This window comes from Onychomys torridus, chromosome 11 (genome assembly GCF_903995425.1).
Source record: "Onychomys torridus chromosome 11, mOncTor1.1, whole genome shotgun sequence".
Lineage (NCBI taxonomy): Eukaryota > Metazoa > Chordata > Mammalia > Rodentia > Cricetidae > Onychomys > Onychomys torridus.
In genome coordinates this window covers 28,601,789-28,624,637 of record NC_050453.1, presented here as the reverse complement: position 1 = coordinate 28,624,637, position 22,849 = coordinate 28,601,789, and the positions used below count along the sequence as shown (strand labels likewise).

General features: G+C 38.9%; 1 protein-coding gene and 1 pseudogene across 1 annotated transcript in view; one reads left to right on the top strand and one right to left on the bottom strand.

Annotated features, from left to right (window-relative positions):
- The window catches only part of Pou2f1 (POU class 2 homeobox 1), a 144,137-nt gene that overhangs the window by 83,830 nt on the left and 37,458 nt on the right, over positions 1-22,849 (bottom strand). The window lies entirely within an intron of this gene.
- On the top strand, positions 6,721-6,932 carry LOC118593196 (annotated as a pseudogene).

The following is a 22,849-nucleotide window of genomic DNA, read 5'->3' as shown; positions in this document are numbered from 1 at the left end:
ACTTAGAAATATAAAGTCTTGGTTCCTTCACCAGATCTACAAAATCAGAAACTTTAAGGGTGAGAGTTCCAGTGTCTTAACAAATTCTCTAGAAGATTCTGATACACACTACAGTGTGAGTGAGCATCATGAATTTACAGCATCACACTTCAAAGCAGACAGATACATGAAATAAATGCAGTGATTTAGTCTACTCCCTGGAACCTAATAGTAAGAGTAGAATGTAAAGAGCTCACTAGCCTCTTGAAATCAATCTGTTGGCTAGCATCCTCCTTGTCTTAAGAATGTGAAGAGTATCGGTGGTTGGGCATGCCTACTTCCTACACATGCCAAATTATCAGGGGATAGATAACCCAAGAGTCTATGATTATTCAAGGAAAAGAGAATCTTTTGAACACAGGAAACTCCACTCACTATCATTCATAACTCATTTCTAATCATCCAGGTCTTCACACACGGGACAGAAAACTCAACCATTTATCCTTCTATAAAGAACAAATTTTCCAAGACAGAAAAAGCATATATAGGGATAAGTATGAAGTATGAGCCACAAATGAATATCCTTCACTACTAAATTCTTTAAAAACACAAAAGTATGCATTTCTTTAGTATCTAGCCTACTAGATATAGTCTCTACATACTACAAAATATTTCTTTACATGTTTCCAATGGACAGCATTTCAAAGAACAGCCAGGCTAGTAGCATTAAAGTGATCACAGACATACTGAGATAGTTAATGGAGAAAAGCCTCTGGGTAACTCAAACACACCATATGCTGTTAAAAATAATGAACTCAACCAAATTGTGCTGGCTAGTTTTAGGTCAACTTGATACAAGCAAGAGTCAGAAACCTCAGTAGAGAAAATGCCTCCATAAGATCCAATTGCAAGTCTGAGCAAGAAAGTAAGCAACACCCCTTGATTGCTTCTGCATCAGCTCCTACCTCCAGGTTCCTGCTCTATTTGAGTTCCTGCCCTGACTTCCTTCAGTGATAGACTATGATCTGGAAGTGAAGTCAAATAAACCCTCTCTTCTCCAGCTTGCTTTTGGCCATGGTGTTTCAGCATAGCAATAATAACTCTAATTAAGTCACTCTGTGAAGCTCATAATTTAAAAATTGCTAAATGCTTTCAGTACTATCCCACAAAATGTACTTTAAAAATTTATTGGGGGCTAGAGATGTATGTAGCTCAATAGTAGAACACCTGCCTAGTATAAGGGGCTTGGGTTCAACCCAAGCATGGCAATGAAATAAACTACTTTAAGTAAATCTCAAGATCAGTCACAATTTATGAGAAAAATCAAACACAACAAAACAAACCAGAAAGACAAAGACATCCAAAGGAAGCGTTTATCACCAGGATTATCTTGGGATCTGTTTATAAGTAATATGAAGAAATTGACTTAGGTCATATATGCATGCATACTTTATTTTTTCCCTCCCTCCTCCCCTCCCAATCCCTCCCTTGCACCCCCCCCTCTGACACTGCCCCCATATCCACTCCTCTTCCATTTCTCTCCAGAAAAAAGCAGGCCTCCCATGGATATCAACCAAACATGGCACATTGAATGCATGCATTCTGTTTGAGGAGGCATGCCATGGGGGATGGAACCTAGGGTCTCATACAACACAACAGAAGTGGTCTCCCACTGAGCCCCAGACTGGTGACTTTACATACAAGTCAGGAGATAGAGAAAGAAAAAAAAAAAAATACACTTATTTCCTTTCTTTTGCTTGCCATATTGTTTTGTAAAACTGGGGTAGTTGTATGGCAGGTGTGTCTTACCTAAATATTCAAGGAATGTTTTTCCCAAGGAATGAATTCAACTCTGATTTCTACTCTGAATATATTGTCAGCACTTACTCCACTCTTGTGGGAAAAGAAGGAACCCTACACCTGGGTTATCTCTGCCTTAAGACAGCAATAAAGAATCAACAGGAAACATTCCCAGACTCTTCTTCCTGCCTCAAATCAGACCATCTGTTAAGTGTCAATGTTCATCATTCTAAAGCCCTCCCACTTAGCATTCCAGCCTGAGTGTGTGCCAATGGTCTTGACCGACTGCTATTGCCACCATCCTCTATTTCTGGTTCTGAACAAGATTATCAGCATACACAGTATTAAGTTTCCCTGTGGTGTATTTCCAACCAAGGGTGTTTTGTGTCGCTTCCCACCTTCTCTCTCCTCTCTTCTCCCTTGTACCCTCCTTACCACTTGCTTCCCTGTCACTGTGTCTTTTGTCCTATCCCCTGCCCTCAGCACTTCTTCCCACTGCTTGGCACTTCTTCCCACCTTGTGACCTCTCAGCTAGTCTCACGGCTTATGCTCACTCTCACATCCCTTATACACACACATACAAACATTCAAAGTTAGGAACTTCCTATGACATAGAACATGTGATTTTTTGTCTAGTCTGGGTTACCTCATTAATATACTACATTCCCTATCTAACAATTTTTTTGCAATTTCATTTTGCTTTACAGCTGAGTAGAATTCTTCTATGTATATATACCACATTTTCACTATCTACCTGTTGGTGGAGCATTTCTATTTTTTTCTTAAATGAACACATGAAATGTTTATAAATTTCTATTTATTGATTAAAAGATTTTTAGCTGAACTGTCAAGTCTATCTTAGTACACCTGGTTGGCTTCCAGTATCTGACCAAGTATCTTTACCTTATTAATGAAATCCATACAACTACAAGAGTGAAATCCTACGTAATCAAGTTCTATAACTCTGATACAAAGAAACTATAACTCTGATACAAAGAAGTGTTCTGCTTCAGATAACGAAGACTTAGGACAAATCAGTCATGATCCAAAAGCTTGGTTTAGTAGGAACTACAAGAAAGATTCAAGAGCAGAGAAGACTAAGACAAGGGGGACCATTTTGGTTTTAAGTTTAAAGACTTGTTACCGTATCAAAGTCCTGTAATTTAAAGGAAATGGGCAAAGACTGGAAGATTTTTCAAATGAAAGGCTAGGTTCCCTAGGAATAATGCTAACCATCTATCTGGTCTCAGTGTCAGTTTACATGAATTCCAAAAGGATAGCAGGATAAACACTGCCCTTCCTCCGGGTTTCCACCAATCATCTTTCAGTATCCTATCCTGTCAACCTGATGTCACTGCACATCCACTAAGCAACACTGCCTACTTATGCTTACTTTTCAACAAAATGAAAACGGCAGAGCAGCCACAACAAATGCTTTCTGAATTACCTTTTGTAGAGAAGGGCAGCCCAGAACATCTCCCATATACTTCATATTCAAACTCACTCATTCTGCAATTACAACAAAAAATTCACAATGACCCTTAAGGGGATCCCTGATCTGGCCTTCCACAATGCCATCACAGTATACTACCTTTGGTGATAGATACCAAGGAACAGAGTCAACAGGGTATTAAGAGAACTTGTCTATTTTAATTATGGCTTTTCAAGTCATTTTCATACTACACAAAAACCATGACAGAGATTTCAACAGCTTTTCAGTGTTCCAGAGTAAATCTGATATAACAGTTGCCAATAATTCTCAAAATGGAAATTGGGGGTAAAAATTCCACTGAAAGAGTACACACACACTTATGTTTCAACAAGAAATAGAAAATGTTTTCATACATTTTTAGAGAACTCATGTGTAGAAACCTAGAAATGACTAGCTACTCAATAAAGTACAGTTTATTCTAAAGAAATGATTATGTTTAAATTCTATTAACATTGCTTGGGGCTATAGGTTTGTCTTTATACTATCTTCTATGTCTAAAAAACTATGATTCTTTGGTATTATCTTTTACCTCCTTATGTAAAAACATTGGTCTATTTCAGTTAAAGTTAACACATACTTCATGCTTTTACAATACAGTGGTACCACTAAGAATGTCTAAATAAGAATAGGCCATAAAACACAGCCAACAAATCAAACATTTGAGATCAAATGTTTTAATGTAGCATTGAGTTCCCCTGGCCAAATATAGAATAGAAATTAGCATTGTAAATCACAACCCTTAGGGAAGGTAAGCATTTAAGTTGTGAAAAGCTGTTGTGGTTTTTTTAATATCATTATAAAATAAAAATCCAGCCAGGACCATGGTGGTGGACACATTTAATCCCAGCACTTGGGGAGGCAGAGGCAGGCTGATCTCTGTGAGTTGGATACCAGCTTGGTTTACAGAGTGAGTGCCAGGATGGTCAGGCTGTTCACACAGAGAAATCCTGCCCCCTCCCCAAAAACCCAACAAATAAATAAATAAATAGATAAATAAATAAATAAATAAATAGTTCCTCATCGAACATTTTATATACATTTATTCTCAGCACTCCTAAGACCATAGGAAAGTAAGCCAGACTCATTCACAGACGCCGAACGGCCTTTGCGATTTCTGGTCATTGAAGTGAGGACTAGCAAGTTGGATTCTGGCTATCTCAGTCTCTGTGTTTCACGCCCTCAGAAAGACTTGCTCTTAATATTTACTCTGTTCAACCAACCAAGCACCCAAGTCACTCATTTCACCTAATTCTATTTTCTCTGCATTCTCACAATGTTAAGATGTATACACTTGTTTGATTTCTGTTTTTCATCACCAGAACAAAAACACCCTGAGCACAGAACAGTAGTAGTTTCATTTACTACAGCAATTTCAAATGTGTGGTAGAAGCTGAGAGAGGCTCAAAAATATTTGTGGATGAATGAAAAAAAAAAAAAAAAAACGGTTCTGAGAAAGTCAACAAATATTCAATCAAGCACATTAGAGTGAAGCCCACAATTAAAGGTTTGTTTAAAAGATTAGAACATGAGCAGAACACTCACTGTTGGTTTTGAATAAGGCAGCTAATAAAATCCCATATAATGTTTTCACAGACTATCTGGGCTCAACAGTTACAAGTGAACAAACAGAATACTCTCTAGCAATTTCTCCTTTTCTGAAGCCAAAGCTACAAAGGACATTATGTACCTCCTGACTGTGATGCCCTTGGCCACATGAAGAACATCAAGCTCCATTCCATTATATCTGTGTTTCTCCAGGGTTAGCACATATTCCTAAAAACAATAAACTCAGAACTGTCTTCTAATGAGCATGTAAAAGCTGAGAGTACTGTCACCAGTAAATTCATACTTAAATCTATAACACTAGTACTAATCTGATTAATTTCCCAAGATCTACCACTCATTTCTTTAAAATTTCTGTTTCAAATCCACAGAAATATACATTTTAATACCACTTTTTTTCCTGTTTAGAAATGATTTCTCTGCCAAATTTGCCTAGTCATTTTTGCAACTTGTTCTTTTGCATTCCTCCTTGGAAAGTATTTTTAAGTTAATTAAATAGTAAATTACATACTTACAACAATCTGAAGTTCATAGGGGAAAAAATCTACTTCTATTGCCAGTTGTTTTGCTATAATTTTCTGATGCAAATTTGATCAAATCCCAGTTACATTTTTAATAATTCATTTGATAGATATAGAAAGTCACACTGCAGGAAGCTTCTTCTTCGTTACTGCTGTACCTTCCTTCATCCAGTCTCATGGGAGTATCCATATTCATGACTTCCTGCAACTGCCCTGCTCCTCTCCTTTGTCCCACCTGGTTCCCGTTATGAAACTTTGAATACTCATATTTTTCTCCACTACCACTTCTTCCAGGAACCCCTAACAGCCTCATTCAACTCTGAAGTTCTCTGAAACCCCACCGCAACGCCTTTCCCAAAGAAGAAACTCAGAAGCAACTGAGTATAAACACTTACTTGCCAAGGGTACTAGAGAATAAAATAATCCCTCTAAGGGGAATGAGGCTTAAACTGTGCTATCCTCCCCCTTATTCTGAGTTTTTGCAACTCTAGAGCTTTTATTAAGCTGGGTGGTGGTGGCTCACACCTTTAATCCCAGCACTAAAGAGGCAGCTAAAGTACACTGCTGCTGTTTGTTTTTTAATAGGATAAATATTTATTGAACACTGGGTGTATCAAACACCATGCTGGACAGGCTTAACTATTCCCCTTCTAATACTAACAAAACCCTATAGAGAAGTTATTCATTGTTTTTATAGGTGAGAAAAAGGATATTCTAGCAGATTATCTTTAAAAAGATGCTATTCACCAGTGGCAGAATAAAAACACACCATCTTTAACTTAAAACTACTACTTTTTATTCCAACACCATAGCTGCTAGGTTATTTAAAATAGCTTGATTTTCATATCTAAATAAAGAAAAATATGTGAGCATAAATTGAGTATAAGACAGACAATAAGCCTATTATTATTAAAAATCCTCATAAGGTATGTTCTGTAAGAACAGGATTTCCTATTCTGTCTCCAGACCAGAAGAGGTGCAGATGGTCTACAGGAGATGCATTAGGGTCTATCTGGGAAAAAAAAGTGAAAGCCAGAGCGCCAGGCTGTTTCTCATTCAACTACTAACAACTTTTAATCATTTTTAAGTAAAACAATCAATCTATGAAATAAAAAAGCTGCTTTGAACACTCCATGGACACCTCTTCAGGTTAGAAACATTCAACCTAATTTCTAATTAATAAAAAAACTATCAATATTTAATACAATTTAGATATTAGCTTGGAGATGTATATCGTTTTTAAAAACTGGTAGAAAGTTGAAATCATTAATCAAGGAAATAAAAATGAAGGAAGAAAAATTATCCTAGAACCCTAAACTAAAAATAGGTTAGAGGCTTTCCGGCAGTGACGACCTCCCTAAGAACATGCCTCTTGTAAAGGATCTCCTTTGTCCCTCTCCAGAAGAGGAAAAAAGGAAACACAAGAAAAAGCGCCTGGTGCAGAGCCCCAATTCCTACTTTATGGATGTGAAATGCCCAGGATGCTGTAAGATCACCACGGTCCACTGTCCTGCCAGCCCACAGGCAGAAAAGCAAGGCTGACAGAAGGATGCTCCTTCGGAAGGAAGCAGCACTGAAAACACCTGATTCAAGATGAGCGGGAGGGGGTGGGGTTTAGCTCAGTAGTAGAGCGTTTGCCTAGCAAGTGCAAGGCCCTGGGTTCAGTCCTCGGCTCTGAAAAGAAAGAAAGAAAAAAAAAAGATGAGCGGGGAACCATCCCAATAAACACATTTTGGATAAAAACAAAAAATACAATAGGTTAGAAGGCAGATAGGAATAAATACTGAAGAATCTGGTTTGGATTTGCTTTAACTGAAACTTCACTATCTCCACAAATTTACATGGCAGAATGAAACTGGTTAAAAGCATTTACTATTGTTTATTATAAAGATAAATACAATTAGCCACTTACACTGTTCTTATTGTTTATTAAATAGCAGTGAGGACCCTCTCCTTCATAACATAAGGGACGGAGGAATGCTTCATTAAATATAGAAAAGGGCCAGAAAGGTGGTTCAGTGGTTAAGAGCACTTGCTAATCAATCTTGAGGACTAAAGTTAGATCCCAGCATCCACATAACAAGCCCAGTGTTCCACAAAAGCCTGTTACTCTAGCTCTTAGGAATCCAACACCTTCTTCTGGACTTTGCAAACATACTTGTGCATCTGAACACGAGTGTGTGTGTTCGTTCTCCCTCTCTCTCTCTCTCTCCCTCTCCACACACACACACACACACACACACACACACACACACACACACACACAAATAAAATCTTTAACTACAGAATACTCGGGGACCAAAAGAGATAGCTCAGTGGATAAGAGCACTGACTGCTCTTCCAGAGGACCTGGATTCAATTACCAGTACTTCCATGGTGGCTCACGACTGTCTGTAACTCCAGTTCCAAGGGATCTAACACTCTCTTCTGGCTTCCACTGACACCAGGCACTCATGTGATGCACAGACATGCATGTATGAAAAACACCCACACACATTCAATTTTAAAGAACAATGACTTTTCACATGCTGATCTTAAATACAGAACACTGAACTACAAAGATGATTCATTCAATGGGTAAAGTGCTTGTCATATAAGCATGAAGACCTGAGATCAAGTCTCAGAACCCACGTAAAGCTGACACATGGCAGCGTGTTCAATATACCTAAAGCAAGATGGGAGGTAGAGACAGGAGCATTCCCAGAAGTTCATGGGCCAGCTAGTCTGGAATACAAAACAGTGAACAAGGTGAAAGGTGAGAACTAAGGCTAAGGCTGTCCTCTGACCTCCACAACTGTGCCATGGCATATCTACCTACCTACCTAAACACACACACACACACACACACACACACACACACACACACACACACACACACACAATTTAAAAACATTTAAAACCCCCGAATCTTGAAAATATGGAACACTACTTGAAATTTTTCATCCTTGCCAACTACTGAAACCAGCAAACTCTATCTTGTTCTTCTATCATGTTGACAACTATGAATCTGAGCATCATTCTTGAGTCTGATTTTTTAAACACAACAGAAAAATAAAGGGCCCAAAACATTCCTAATCCCATTTGCCAAATGAGGACATCCATTCTGGATTCCACTGGTTTTGATACTTCTAGTGTTACTACTGCTTTTTTTTTCTTGTAAACAATCACCAATATTCACAACTGCAGACTCCCTTCTCTTGTCAGTAATATCCACAATCCTTTTCTGACTCCAGTTCTCACCGAACAACTATTTCTCAGTCTAACATTCATTGGCAAACTGCCATGCTATAAAAGCATCAACATTCCCAAGTAGCTAGCTAGCATTTTCTGAGAAATAATTACACATAGTAACTATTTTAGGCCTTGTGGGCTCATAATATGCCATGTAATCACCTTGCCCTTTTTTTTTTTTTAAACTTTAAAAACATAAAAAACTAAAAGTGGTCCTGGTGAATCAGGTATATAATCTCAACACTTGAAAGTTTGAAGTCAACATAGTGAGATACAGGACAGTCTTGGCCTCACTAGGAAACCCTGTCACAATAAAATAAAATAAAACAAAACTCATTTCTAGTTTAGGGGCTTTATAAAAAATGGTCACAGTGTGGACTTAGTAAAATACCAATGACTTATAATGCTGAATATATATATTTTAGTAACATTTAAACAAACAATTCAGTTCCTGTCTTTTGAGACAGGGTTTTGGTGTCTGTCCTGGATCTCGCTCTGTAGACCAGGCTGGCCTCGAACTCACAAGCCTGACTCTGCCTCTCGAGTACTGGGATTAAAGGCGTGTGCCACCACCGCCTGGCTCCAGTTCCTGTCTTTAAAAAACTGTTTATAACACAGTGGAAGAGGGAGTAAGTAAAACAGACATTCAATCCCACCTATGTTTATGATGAATAAGGTTTGCACAAGATAAAGCTTATGGCAGACACTATTCTAAGAGTCGGACAGACACTAACTAGTTTCCTCTCACAAGAACAGCCATGTAACTTCTTTTATTATTGCCATCTACATATGAAAATAGAGAAAAGAGTACTAGGTAGACTGATCAAAAACACCTACAGCAGAGTCTGACCATATCAGTTTTCTTCCGTCTCCACTTGAAAGCCAAGAATATCTTAGTCTTCAGGTTCCTATCTTTCTTCAATCAAATAAAACAAAGCTTTCTTAAATATACTATTTTATTAATCAGTTACCTAGTGATATACAGATATTCAGAAGATTGCTATTAAGAATTTTATTGTAATATCTACTTTAAACAAATGCTCTTTACAATGTTCTACTTCCAGGAGGCAGAGAACATATGCAGAACACATGGGAAATTATAGCAAAGTTGGCTACATTTATCATCTAGTTTGCATGGGGAAAGACAATGCTGAGCAGGTAGAACTTCTGTTTTAGGAAAACATGTACATGTACCATGCTGAGCTAAACATGGTTGAGTTAATTTGTACTCATATCTTTGTTTATTGAAGGTAGATGAGATGACAATAATATAAATGTAGGTTTCCATTGGTCGCCTCTATTTTACCCAGCCAGCATTAACCACCATTTCTTAACCTTAGCATTATTAAAATTTTAGAGCATATTTGTGGATATGGGGGCTTCTCTTGTGTATTGTAGGATGTAGAGTATCAAACCACTAAAACTTATTAGTGACCTTCTTTTCTCCAACTATGGTCATTTCAAAAAACAAAGCCTCCTCCAAAGCCAGGCACCAGTATTCCTAACTACTCAGGAAGCTGAGACAGGAGGAATGGACCTTAGCCCAGGAGTTAGAGGACAATCTAAGAAACCTACAATGTCATCTGGAAAAAACAAGAATGTCTCTAAAGCATCAATGCCGTTTTCAGTTCAGAGTACTGCTCTAGACATCCCTACTTGCTTAGCCCTCTCCCTGTTTCCCTTCCAGCCAGACTCCCTAACTCTAATTCCTAGAGTGCCCTTTCAAGGTCAGCATACCAATCTTTTGTTGCTTAACTCTCCTAAAACTTCATTAAAATCTCAGGTAGTATAAGCAATCTTCTAAAATCACGAATATTTACATGTTAATGGCTAGTACTCTACAGTACACAATTTCTACTTAATCAGGTCTTTAGTTTGCCAATAATTTGCCTAACAACATGCTGCAGTTGTTTTCAATTGTTGAGCTGGCTTTAATGTCCTTCATTTGTCTAATAGTTTATTCTTTAACAACTACATTCATTGAGCCCCTACTCTCTGGACCAGTAACTCTGCATACCATCTCAAGAAAGCTCAAATTATAGACAAGGCAACTGAGACAGAGATGAAGGATGTCAGATCTCTAGAACCTGTTCTTAGTCCTACATTATCTTGTTGACCAACTGTTGACAAGTAACTGCATCTGTACCACCTACCCAATATTTTAAGACTAAGACTGAAGAGACCATATATAATCTCAAGGCTTGGTTTGCATCCCCACCCCCCATAGAAGTGAGATAATGGTTTGTACAGACTGGTGTTCTCTGGGACAGAGATAGCATTTTGATTCCCAACAAAGCCTAGGACACAGTTGTTCCTAAGTAAGTACTCTCTCAATGAATGCTTAAAACATACAAAACCCTTATAACATCCAGTTTGACGTTCTTGGATTCTTTCAATCCCCTGGTTCCTTAAGTATCCTGTTTCTCGACTTTTCTTTCAGTAAAGAGTTATTTAAGCATCACAAATAATGCCACATATAATACATACTGATCGTTTTTGTTTGGTTTGTTTTGTTTTCTCTGTGTAGCTTTTGGAGCCTATCCTGAAACTTGCTCTGTAGACCAAGCTGGCCTCAAACTCAGAGATCCTCCTGCCTCTGCCTCCCAAGTGCTGAGATTAAAGGTGGGCACCACCACCGCCCGGCTATGCTGATCATTTTGATGCAAGTGTAGAAACTATGTTGTTTCATAATCATTCTCTTAAAATCCAGAACTAGTCTTGGTCAAGGCTCGCACCTCTGAACTCAAAAGATTCACCTGCCTCTGCCTTCCAAATGCTGAAATTAAAGGCATACACCACTATACCCACTTTTGGCCATGGTATAGTAATCTGTTATCTTCAAAACATATGACAACTTTTAAATCATCCTTTAAAATAAAAAATATTTTGTTTTATATGTTATGAGTGTTTGCCTCCATGGATGTATGTGCACTATGAAGTGCCCCTGAGGCCAGAAAAGAGCACTGGATCCCCTAGAACTGAAACTACCATTTTCTAGGCTGTTTGTAAGCTGTCATGTGGGGGCTAGGAACTGAACTCAGGTCTTCTGCAGAGCAGCCACTGCTCTTAACTGCTGCTGAGCCACTTCTCCACCCTGGAGATTCTCTTCTCTGGTAACTGCTTGAAAACCAACATCTTAGATATAAAATGGATTATTTTTCTCCCAAACAGTTTTAAACTTGTACACTATAGTTTTTTGTTTTTTGCCCTTTTGTCTTATTTAGACAATTTTATGTGTTTTATTACTGGGCTAAGCACTCCCAAATACTTTACATCAATATAAAGTAAGATTGGTTTATAAATGACCTTGAGAGAACTGTGTAACTTACATTTCTTCATCTAAAATAAACCCGAGCCAAATGAAGACTGAACGCCTTGCTCTCCTCCCAGGAGGATGGAAATTTAAAAGTATTTAGTTTGCTGATGAGAATACAGGGCACTTTGAATTTGCTGCCTTTGAAAATCGGGCTGTGTTGTTACCTGGCATTTTAAAGTACTTAATACACATGAATCCCACGTGTTCTTCTTTAATTGGTACAACACAGCATATTATCAAGCACATACAGACAATAAGTGCTATTAACCTGAGGACTGTTTGAAATCTAAACTGGATTTAGCATAATTTATTTCAAGGAAAGTGTTGGAAAGGAGGACAAACTGGAGGGAAAGGAACTCAAGGAAGCGGGTAAGGCTGCCCCCACGAAGAGACCAGGAAAGGGACATACTTGCTGAGAGGGGTCAAAGATCCACAGTAGTCTGAACTAACATCACTTCAATGAAAAGGAAAACTGGTCTATAACAAACCTTGACTTCTCTGTTTAACAAAATAAGGACTGTAAAACCCTAATGTCAATGTGAAAGATTCTCTTTTTAAAGCTAATGATCACAGTAGTTCACACTTTCAATTCTGGCCACACTGGCACAGGAATGACTACAGGAATCATTTTGTTAAGAGCATTACAACATGTTCATTAGTGGGAAGTGGTCAACTATTTTTCCACTTTCTAAGGGAATTGAATAGACTAGTTATGGCCTAGAGAGATAGCTCAGTGGTTAAGAACACTAGCTCACACAACTGTCTGTAGTTCCAGTTCCAGGGCTTCTGACAACCTCACACAGATATACATGCAGGTAAAGCACCAATGAACATAAAATAAAATTACATACAGAAAAAATTAACTATTTACAAAACAAATGGCCCCTGAAAAATAAAAGGGAAAAAAATAAAGCCTAAACAAGTAAACAGACTCTTTAAAAATAGCTCAGACACCCAGCAGCTGTGCTCCTCGGCATGTTCACTTTTGTCATCACAGGCCAACAGAAACAAATGTCATTTTTTTGTTTGTTTGTTTGCTTTTTCAAGACAGGGTTTCTCTGTGTAGCTTTGCGCCTTTCCTAGAACTCACTTGGTAGCCCAGGCTGGCCTCGAACTCACAAAGATCCACCTGGCTCTGCCTCCCAAGTGCTGGGATTAAAGGAGTGCGCCACCACCGCCCGGCAACAAACGTCATTTTTAAAAGGTTTTATCCCCACCCCACCCCACCCCTGTGTGTGTGTGTGTGTGTGTGTGTGTGTGAGTATGCACAGCAGTGCACACACACAAGTCAAAAGACAACACTAGAGAATTGGAGCTCCAGCCCTTTGCGGGATGCCTGTCTTGTTTCATGCCTGCTGGGATTCTCTGGTCCTCGTGACTGAACAGTAAGTGCTCTTAACTGCTATTCCAGTTTAGCTTTATTATTTTTTTATATCACAAATTTACAGCTTTCTTTCACATTATTGCCAGGATAGTTCTTACTGTTTCTGGTTCCCACTAAGCACTTTTTCTTCATTTTGGACCAGCAGCCCAGCTACAAATTTTTCCCTTAGCCCCTCAATCCCATCATGCATTTGTTCTCTTTGGGCCACTTAGACTATAATTCCCTCTACCTAGAACTCCACTTCTTCTTGCACTAAGTTCTATCCCTTATCATCTCTAAAATCTTTCTCATGTTTTTTTAAATAACTAAAATATCAAGTATTTCCATATTTATGTGGGCTGCAAGGGTGGGTCATTCCTCCAACCCTAATATTCATTCTATCATGGAGAATACAACATCTGTAAGAAAAAGAAATGGGTTGGCATAAATCTGTATTGTTAGCTTCTAACAGATCCTGTTTACAATCAAGGGCAGAAGTCAGTAAAACAAACACTGGATTTCTTCATCAATGCATCATTTTTTTTTAAGATTTATTTATTTATTATGTATATAGCATGTATGCCTGCAGGCCAGAAGAGGGCACCAGACCTCATTACAGATGGTTGTGAGCCACCATGTGGTTGCTGGGAACTGAACTCAGGACCTTTGGAAGAGCAGCCAGTGCTCTTAACCTCTGAGCCATCCTCCAGCCCCAATGCATCATTTTTTTAAAATCAGTTTTACACCATACCTACCACCAGATAACAGGGAAGTACCCTACATGTTCATTAGGCCCTGTCAGCCTTATGTATATTCTGTACCATTATGGTGAAGAGGAAAAAGAACACAGAGCCATCAACCTTGTTTCAACAACACTGACTATCTTTAGAATGCCATGAGAGATAACACTGACTGGGAACTTGACAGGATTCAGAATGATCAAGGAGACAAGACTCTGGGTATGTCTGGGCGGGATTTTCTAGATCAGGTGAATTTTAAAGTATCCTTCACCTGTGGCAGCACTATTCCATAGGCTAGAATCCCAGACTAATAAAAAGAAAGGAGCTTAATGCCAGCTTCCTGCCTGTGGATATGATGTCACCAGCGCCTCCTGCACTTGCTGCCATGACTTCCCTGCCACGGACTGTGCCTTCAAACTGTGAACCAAAACAAACCTGTCCTTCCGTAAGTCACTTCCACCACAGCAGAAAGCAAAGCAAAGCAAAAGCACAGCCACCGTCTCAGAAACTTACCTATCTAATAGTCAGGCTTTTTAAAGTGATCTTTGTCTTTGTAAAGTGCTCACTTACATCTGTAGTTCCCACACTTGGGAGACTAGGCAGGACAATTAAGAGTGGATGCTGTGGATATCGCTCTGTGTAAATAAAGTTCTGATTGGCCAGTGGCCAGGCAGGAAGTATAGGCGGGATAAGAGAGTAGAGAATTCTGGGAAGTAGAAGGCTGGAGAGAGACACCGCCAGCCGCCGCCATGAGAAGCAACATGTAAAGACACTGGTAAGCCACAAGACATGTGGCAAAGTATAGATTAACAGAAATGGGTTAATTTAAGAGAGAAGAAGTAGATAACAAGCAGCCTGCCACGGCCATACAGTTTCTAAACAATGTAAGTTTCTGTGTGCTTTCTTGGTTGGGTCTGAGAGACTGTGGGACTGGCGGGTAAGAGAGATTTGTCCTGACTGGGCCAGGCAGGAAAATCTAACTACAAATGGCGTCCAACGTGGGGCAAGAATTTCCACCTAAAACCTGAGAAAAAAGATTCTAAGATGGAGTTAAAAACAGCTTCCTAGTTGGCTCCCTCAAGTTAGCGGCAGCCTGCCGGTTTGAGCTACTGTGGCGGGTTCCGGGCGTATGCGTCTGACCTGCAGTGTGGCAGGAATGAGGAATGTACAAGCGACACTTTACTCTACAGCATGGTGGATTTAGCCTTTGCGAGTTAGAAAAAAAAGGGGGGGGGGGATTTCTGGGCTATGCGCTGCTTTGATAGAACTGCTTCTGATAGTTGATGGTACACACATGGCTCCAGACCCAGAGCTGGCGGTAAACTGTACCACCGCCCTGTTTGGAAGCTGAGGTGGGCGGAGCCAGCAGCCACAGTGGTGTTTCAGTCTTATAAAGATGGATATTACACAGAGAATCTGGTTTATGTTGTCTTTGGGATTTTTAACCACAGAAAAAGATTTGATCGTAAAAGCTGTTGAGTTAAACAAAAATGTAAATTTTAAAGGTACCTTGACTTCAAAATTTGGATATAAGGATATGTTGCTTTGGAAAGGAGTCTCTGCTTTTGTTTCCACAGAAAGCCAGAGGCTGTGGATTTGTTCCAGATTAAGATATATCAGGTTTGATCAACCAAGACCACCTGAAAGGTCTCCAATGACACCATGGCCCAGATGATCTGACATCCAGAATGGTTTCAAGGCAACTGGCTCAGAGGTTCACCCTAATGGACTACTCTATAATCCTAAAATTTTCTTTATTTCCCCATAAGATACAGCGCCCCCTCCAGCAGGAAGTAGTAAGAGAAACTACGCCCACATTCCCAAAATTATCAAGCTGGCTTTGGAGATGGAATTGGCTCACTCCTTCTCTAAACCCAGACATATTGCTAAAAGAAAAGGTTAAGAGATTCTTGTGTCCCAAATCAGAAGAGCCCTCTGGTGTGGGACAGAAAAAAACCAATATTTTTCTTTAAAGCAGGTTGATTATAAATGAGATCTCTTTCTAAAGAAGAAAGGGGAATATGATATAGATATAATAGGATGAAAGGGTAGATTAGGGAACTTACTTCTAAAGAGCAACAACTTGTTTAAAATGTTTTACATTGGTATAGATTTTAGTCTATTAATACAAACTTAAAGTTAATTTTGTTATACTATGTATATATTTCTACTCGTATTTAAGGTATTGTGTTTGTATAGCTTATTTAAAATTGTAATGGATAATTAAAAATAGATTAATAATTAATCATCTGTGATAATCATACTCATAGCCATGTTAGTTAAGTCTTCTAGGTATACATAGAGATATTTCAGATAGATAGGTAATCTTCAAATACTTCAAAGACCTACAGAATATGGCATTTAAAATATTTTTAATATTTAGACTTTCTGGACAGTGAGACATGTCTGCTCCTGGCAGCACCAATTTACTTCAGAGAGGAGGATGGGCATTGAAGACACTTCATATGGAGTTTATCTTCACCTTGGCAAAAATAGCCATTTGGGCAAGAAACTGTTCTTGCCTGGACTGCTCGATCAACTGGACATGCAGGACCTATAGAAAGGTGCACTGAACTTTGCTTGACAAAATGGTCCTTCAGGTTCCTGCTTCGCAGAGGAAACTGCCAGACATTCTACAGGACACTGAGAGAAGTGACGGAGAGACTCTAGCCCTGTGGGCTGAAGACAGATGTCCCAACTTTACAAAGGAACATTAGGTGACTGTCCAGGCTGCCAGCTGTCTCTGTCTACCCTGCAAGACTCCCGAAAGTTGCTTGCATCCTTCTCCCGGTTCTCAGGTAATATTATATCCTTCTGAGGTCTTTGATGTGGTTGAAGACTAGATAGTTATAATTTCCTCAATTATGATAAAAGATAAGTTAAAAATATTACCTTAGACTCACAAATATAAGATAGATAGGATATCTTCTTTAATAATGTAACTGTAATTCTTGCTTGATAATTGTTTTGTTATATGTAATTGTACTATATAAAAGTTAAAACCTTCCTTAAAAAAAAAAAGAAAAGGGGAAGTGCTGTGGATATTGCTCTGTGTAAATAAAGTTCTGATTGGCCAGTGGCCAGGCAGGAAGTATAGGCGGGATAAGAGAGTAGAGAATTCTGGGAAGTAGAAGGCTGGAGGGAGACACCGCCAGCCGCCGCCATGAGAAGCAACATGTAAAGACACTGGTAAGCCACAAGACATGTGGCAAAATATAGATTAACAGAAATGGGTTAATTTAAGAGAGAAGAAGTAGATAACAAGCAGCCTGCCACGGCCATACAGTTTCTAAACAATGTAAGTTTCTGTGTGCTTTCTTGGTTGGGTCTGAGTGACTGTGGGACTGGCGGGTAAGAGAGATTTGTCCTGACTGGGCCAGGCAGGAATACTCTAACTACAAGTGGAAGGCCAGACTAGGCTGTATACCAAGAATCCCCTCAGAAAACGAAACCAAACAAAAAGTGTTTTACTCAAAAAGATACATCCAAATTTACAAGTGTGTACCCAGGTGATTTACAAATAAATTTATTACCATAGAAAGATCAATAGAAGGTTGGAGAAAAGCATGTAAAGACTGCAAAATGTTTAGTATATTGCAGACCCTCAAATGTTTGCTAAATTAAAGCAAAACTTCTATATCAGCCTGAATTCTTTTAGACAACAGGTAAAAACAGAAAGAATGGAGTTCCCAGATGATCTGAATAAATATTTCCAGTTCTGGAACTGTTTGGTTTTACCTGACTTTTAGTTTCAAAATTGCATCACATGACATTCATCTTTGAGGCCTACACAGATAATTAAATTCCCTGAAAGTAAAATGTATAGACCCATGATAGAGACCCTGAGTACACAGATAAAGTCAAACTAGAGTTATTAAATCATCATTTATAAACTGTCTACCATGTGCCAGGTACTGAGGATACAACAGTGAATAAAACACACCAGACCCAACCTTCTTCAGTTTTCAGCCCCACCACAGAGATATACAGAACACTGACAAAGTCTATGAAGAGAGAGACTTCCCACGGAATCACTGGAGAAGCAGTTTCTGTATGGAAATTGTCTTTGTGTTGAGATGTAAAGAATAAAATAACACCAGGCGGTGGTGGCACATGCCTTTAGTCCCAGCACTTGGGAGGCAGAGCCAGGTGGATCTCTGTGAATTGGAGGCCAGCCTGGTCTACAGAGTGAGTTTCAGGACAGGCACAAAGCTACACATAGAAACCCTGTCTCAAAAAAACAAAACAAAACAAACAAACAAAAAAAGAATAAAATAACAAGTGACTTGGCAAAGAGAGGTGGAAGGTCAAAGCAGGGTATCTGTAAGAATCTGGACCCGGGCCTAAGTGGCTGAAGTAGAGACAGGAGACAGAGGTGAGGCTGAAGAAGTGGAAACGGACGTATCACCTAAATTGCCTAATCCTAAGGGTGATTAAATTCGTCCTTTCTTGACATAAAACACTGTTGCTTCAGTATAGACAAGTTACAAGAGGGTTACAGGTATGCCTCAGGTGCTCCAGGAGGGAGAGAACGGTTACCTATGCTAGGATAAGAGAGGGCACAGATTTGGGCATGAATAATATAATATTCTTCACTAAATACAGGACACAAGAAAACACCAAGTAGTATCTGCAAACAGTAACTGAGGCCAAGAGCATAAATACACTAGGTTGTAGAATGAAACGGAATGGAGTCCTAGAATCAAGCCTTCATGAATCCAGCATCTAAGGACAACTAAGGGAGACAAAATAGAGGTTACCAAGGAGATGAGAGGAAACAGGGAGGGCATGATTTCATCTTCCAGGGAGGGCAGTTTCAGAAAGAGTGTGGTCGGGGTGTCAAAGGAGGAGAGGTCTGTGTAAATCAGTGTTCACTGTACTTCCTGAACGGGTGGTCACTCCCTCCAACAAGACTGTACCAACTCCCAACAGCACCAATTGGGGCCTAAGTGGTCAAGTACCTGAGTCTATGGGGACATTTCTCATGAAAACCACCACGGTAACTGGAAACATATTTACACATAAACGAAAGTCCTCTACAGAATAATCCTTAAATCTATATAAAGTAGCCACTGTAAAGTCAAAGAAATCACTACTTTATCACTCTTGTTACTGTCTGGATATGATAAGGGCTGAGAAAACCTAGCTCTATGAAAGAAGTCTCATTTTTAGTTAGTAGCAGGTCATTCACCCAGAATGAATCTGTTTAATCACTGGTTGCAGCTTCTGGTTTTGCATACAGAGATCATTCAATCATAAACAATATGGTCAGGCTTGGTTTTTCAGGAAAGGGGAGAAGGCAAAAAAAACATCAACACTTTAACTATGGGTCTTCTACTTCTGTTACACCTAATAATTTCTTCTGCTCTATTTTTAAAGGTTTTTATTAGTGTTTGTGCAAGACACATGTTTGTGGGTGGCCAGAAGTGGGTGTCAGATCCTCTGGAACTGGAGTTACAGGCGATGTGGATGCTGGGAACCAAACTCCGGTCATACAAAGAGCAGCAGCTGCTCTTCTTATCTGTCAGGCAAACACTCCAGCTCCTCACTCCATATTGTAAATCTCTCATTTGTATTGTCGAAGCAGGTGAAGCTTGATTGAAAAAAAAAAAAAATTAAAGAAACAGACTAGAAGTTCAAATTCTTGTGCACTCATTACTCCCTTCACTCAGGCAACTCAACACATCCTAACAGAAGTTACCCCCAAGTTTTCATTCAGAATAGTACACGCACTCCCTGTTAGTCCTAACAATTGTCCCAATTCTGTATGACAGGGAAGGCAGTGCATTCTGGCTGGCCTGAAGACCTAGAGAAAGATAAGCCAGTGTTTACAGTGTATGTTTCAACTGTGACCGTTTAGTACATCTTCTTTACAGATTACTCATTTATTCATGGTGTGGTGCACCAGGCTCAGCAGGTGGACAGCAGAGGACAACTTGCAAAGGTTGATTCTGCCCTCTACCAGTGAGTTTGAGGAACCAACTCAGTAGTCAGGCTTGACAGCAAACACTTTCACCACTGAGTCATCTTGACAGCCCTCACTTTATATTTTAAAGCCCCTAATTACACCTTTTGGAAGTTCTAGTACTTTTGAGAAAGACTAACTGCTCACCTCAATGTACTTTGCTCACATGGAGCAAAAGCTTTTCCAAACAGCGAATAGCAATTGTGATGTTCAAGTTCTTAACTTTCCCAAGTGCTGATAAAGATAGAGCTACAAAATTCTCAGTAGACCTGCAACAGCAAACTAGACTGACTTCTGAAAATTGTTTGTTTTTTTACAATTCAAATGAGAGAATCTAATTAAATACTAATTACTTTCCACCCTCAAGTCAAGTGTAATAGCTCACACCTATAATCCAAGCACTGGGAAGCTAAGAGTTGTGTGAAGCAGGTGTGTGTTTCATGAGCTCAAGGCCAAATTGGGCTATCTATGGAGAGTCTATCTCTAAAGGAAAAAAAAAGAAAAAATACCCTCAACCAAGGGAGGGAGTATTATCAGAACAAAAACATAATATTGACTTGTCAGGTACTGTGTAGAAATAATGAAATTATTTAATGGGCAAAGATGTATTCCTGATGAGCAAATATAAAGGATTTCATTAATGGCCCAAAACTACTAGTTTTAGAAAACACGCTACACTACATTTCTATGACTAGCAAAGTTCTAAAGTGTCAAGAAATAAAACATAATATTTAGCTTTTATGGGCCATATAGTCTTTGGCACAACTATTGCATGCTATCACTGCAGCCCAAGAGCAGCTAGAAGTACCAAAGACAATACATACACAAATGAGTATTTCTGTGTTTTGATTCAAGACAAATTTAATTATGCCTATTAGCACTTTGATTAAAAACAATTTTAATATGCCATAAAATCTTGTTTCTCCGAATTTTTTACAAGCTGAAAACATAAAACCGACCCTCACCTCTGGACCAAGTAAATACAGAGAGAGTATGTGAAACCAGCATAAGGATCATTGCCCTCCTGTGTCCTCATCAATGCCTTAGGAAATAAAAATTGTTTCCCTCTTGACAGTTCACTAATTTCTTTTTTCCATTCCCGTTATACATGTTTCAAGAAAACTTTCTTAAGTCATCATTTCATTACATAGCTCCTGTCCTTGTACATCTCTCTCCCTAGGGCACAGCATGAATGCTTTTAAATCAAAATCTATCCATGGGGGGGGGGAGAAGCCGCCCATCTCAACTTTTGATAAATCCTACTACCTTGAACTACTGTAAGGCTTCAAATCTTTTCATGCTCAATCTTTTAATAAATATAGGTTTGACCAATCTTATTATTCCCTTTCTCTTTCAACCATCATTTAATTCTATACAATGAGACCCCTGTGAGGCCTTGGCAGCCAGAGAAGGAAGGTTTTAGTCACAAATACATTTCATGTTTAAAATCGCCCCAGCAACTCTTCAAAAAGCTTCTAAGAAAGCTCATAAAGAAAAGTTGACCCACTGCTCTAAACTGTTTCTAGCACCACTTTCTGAGGTGCTCTTTCTTACTTTAGAAGTTACTGTTTACTTGATTTTTCTAATTCTGTTTTCTAAGGTTATAATAGGACAATGGTATAAAATGTTTTAAAGACTTAACATGCCTTTAAATTTAAAGCTGTAAGGTTCTAAAATGTTAAACTATTTAAAACAATGTAAGTTCAGCTTAATTTATAGTCTAATACATAAAATGTTAAAATCAATACTAACTCTGAAAGTTCTAACAACCACCCCTGGGAGAGAGGAGTCATAATTATTTCATAGCAGTAACCCTACACATATGAACTGCATGGATGTGCAGGCTCTCATGCAGGGACTTTCAGATTAGCAAAGAGAGACAGCAAGGGTTTAGTGACAGGCTGTATGGTAGAGGCAAAACTGTGTTCTTGAAATGTGACGGCAGGAGATGGAGCATGCAATTAAAGAATGAGATTTCACTCTCCATCTCTCAACAGCAAATGCTTAAATGTACCCATATCAAAACTGTTCCGTGAATCCAGCAGAACAGCATCGGTGAAGGCACCAGAGTTCAGCGATCTGTGTGTGATTGTCATGTCTCTCCTGAAGACAAATGCTATCCCAAATAACAAAAGGAGCAAAGCAATCCAATGGGCCACCAGAGGCAGAAGCAAGACAAGAGCAAGTCTCTCTTACCTGCCTCTTAGAGTCCCGGCTCCATCTTTAGGACATTCCATACAGCCAACAGAAGCGGTGATTTTCTACACAAGGCAAAGCGAGAGGCTTCTTCCCTTTTACTTTGCTGCCAAGTATATAACCTGAAGGACTCTAGCTTACTTCTATGCCCTCAGATCACGAGGCTGTTCATGATTCTTAAAAAGCAACAGCTAGGGTTTGCAGAAGGTCAAAACATTTTTTTCAAATATTTAACACACACACACACACACACACACACACACACACACACAATCACATTAAGCCAGGTTTTAATAGTAATGAAAAATTTAGGACAAAAAAGTTAAATATGTTTGGTAGTTTTAATGTGAATGTCATGTAGGGAAAGAAGTCAAAACATCAATTTTACCTCATAAAAATTTCAAAATAAAATGTCACTATTTCTAGAAAAGGTTTCTTTAATTTTTTTAACCTCACTAAATCATATCTATAGTCCTAAAAGGGCAGCCCCATAATGCACAGTGAGTTCAAGATAGCCTGTAATGTTGTCACAAATTGCTTACTGTAAGTTCAGTATTACAAAGAGACTCTCTATGCTGCTGAAAGGTCAACTTTTACTCTTTTCTACATTAAAACAAATGTTTTTTTATTTTAAAATTACAGTAAAAAGACATCCTTCATCGTTCTGATATTCTTTCCATCTC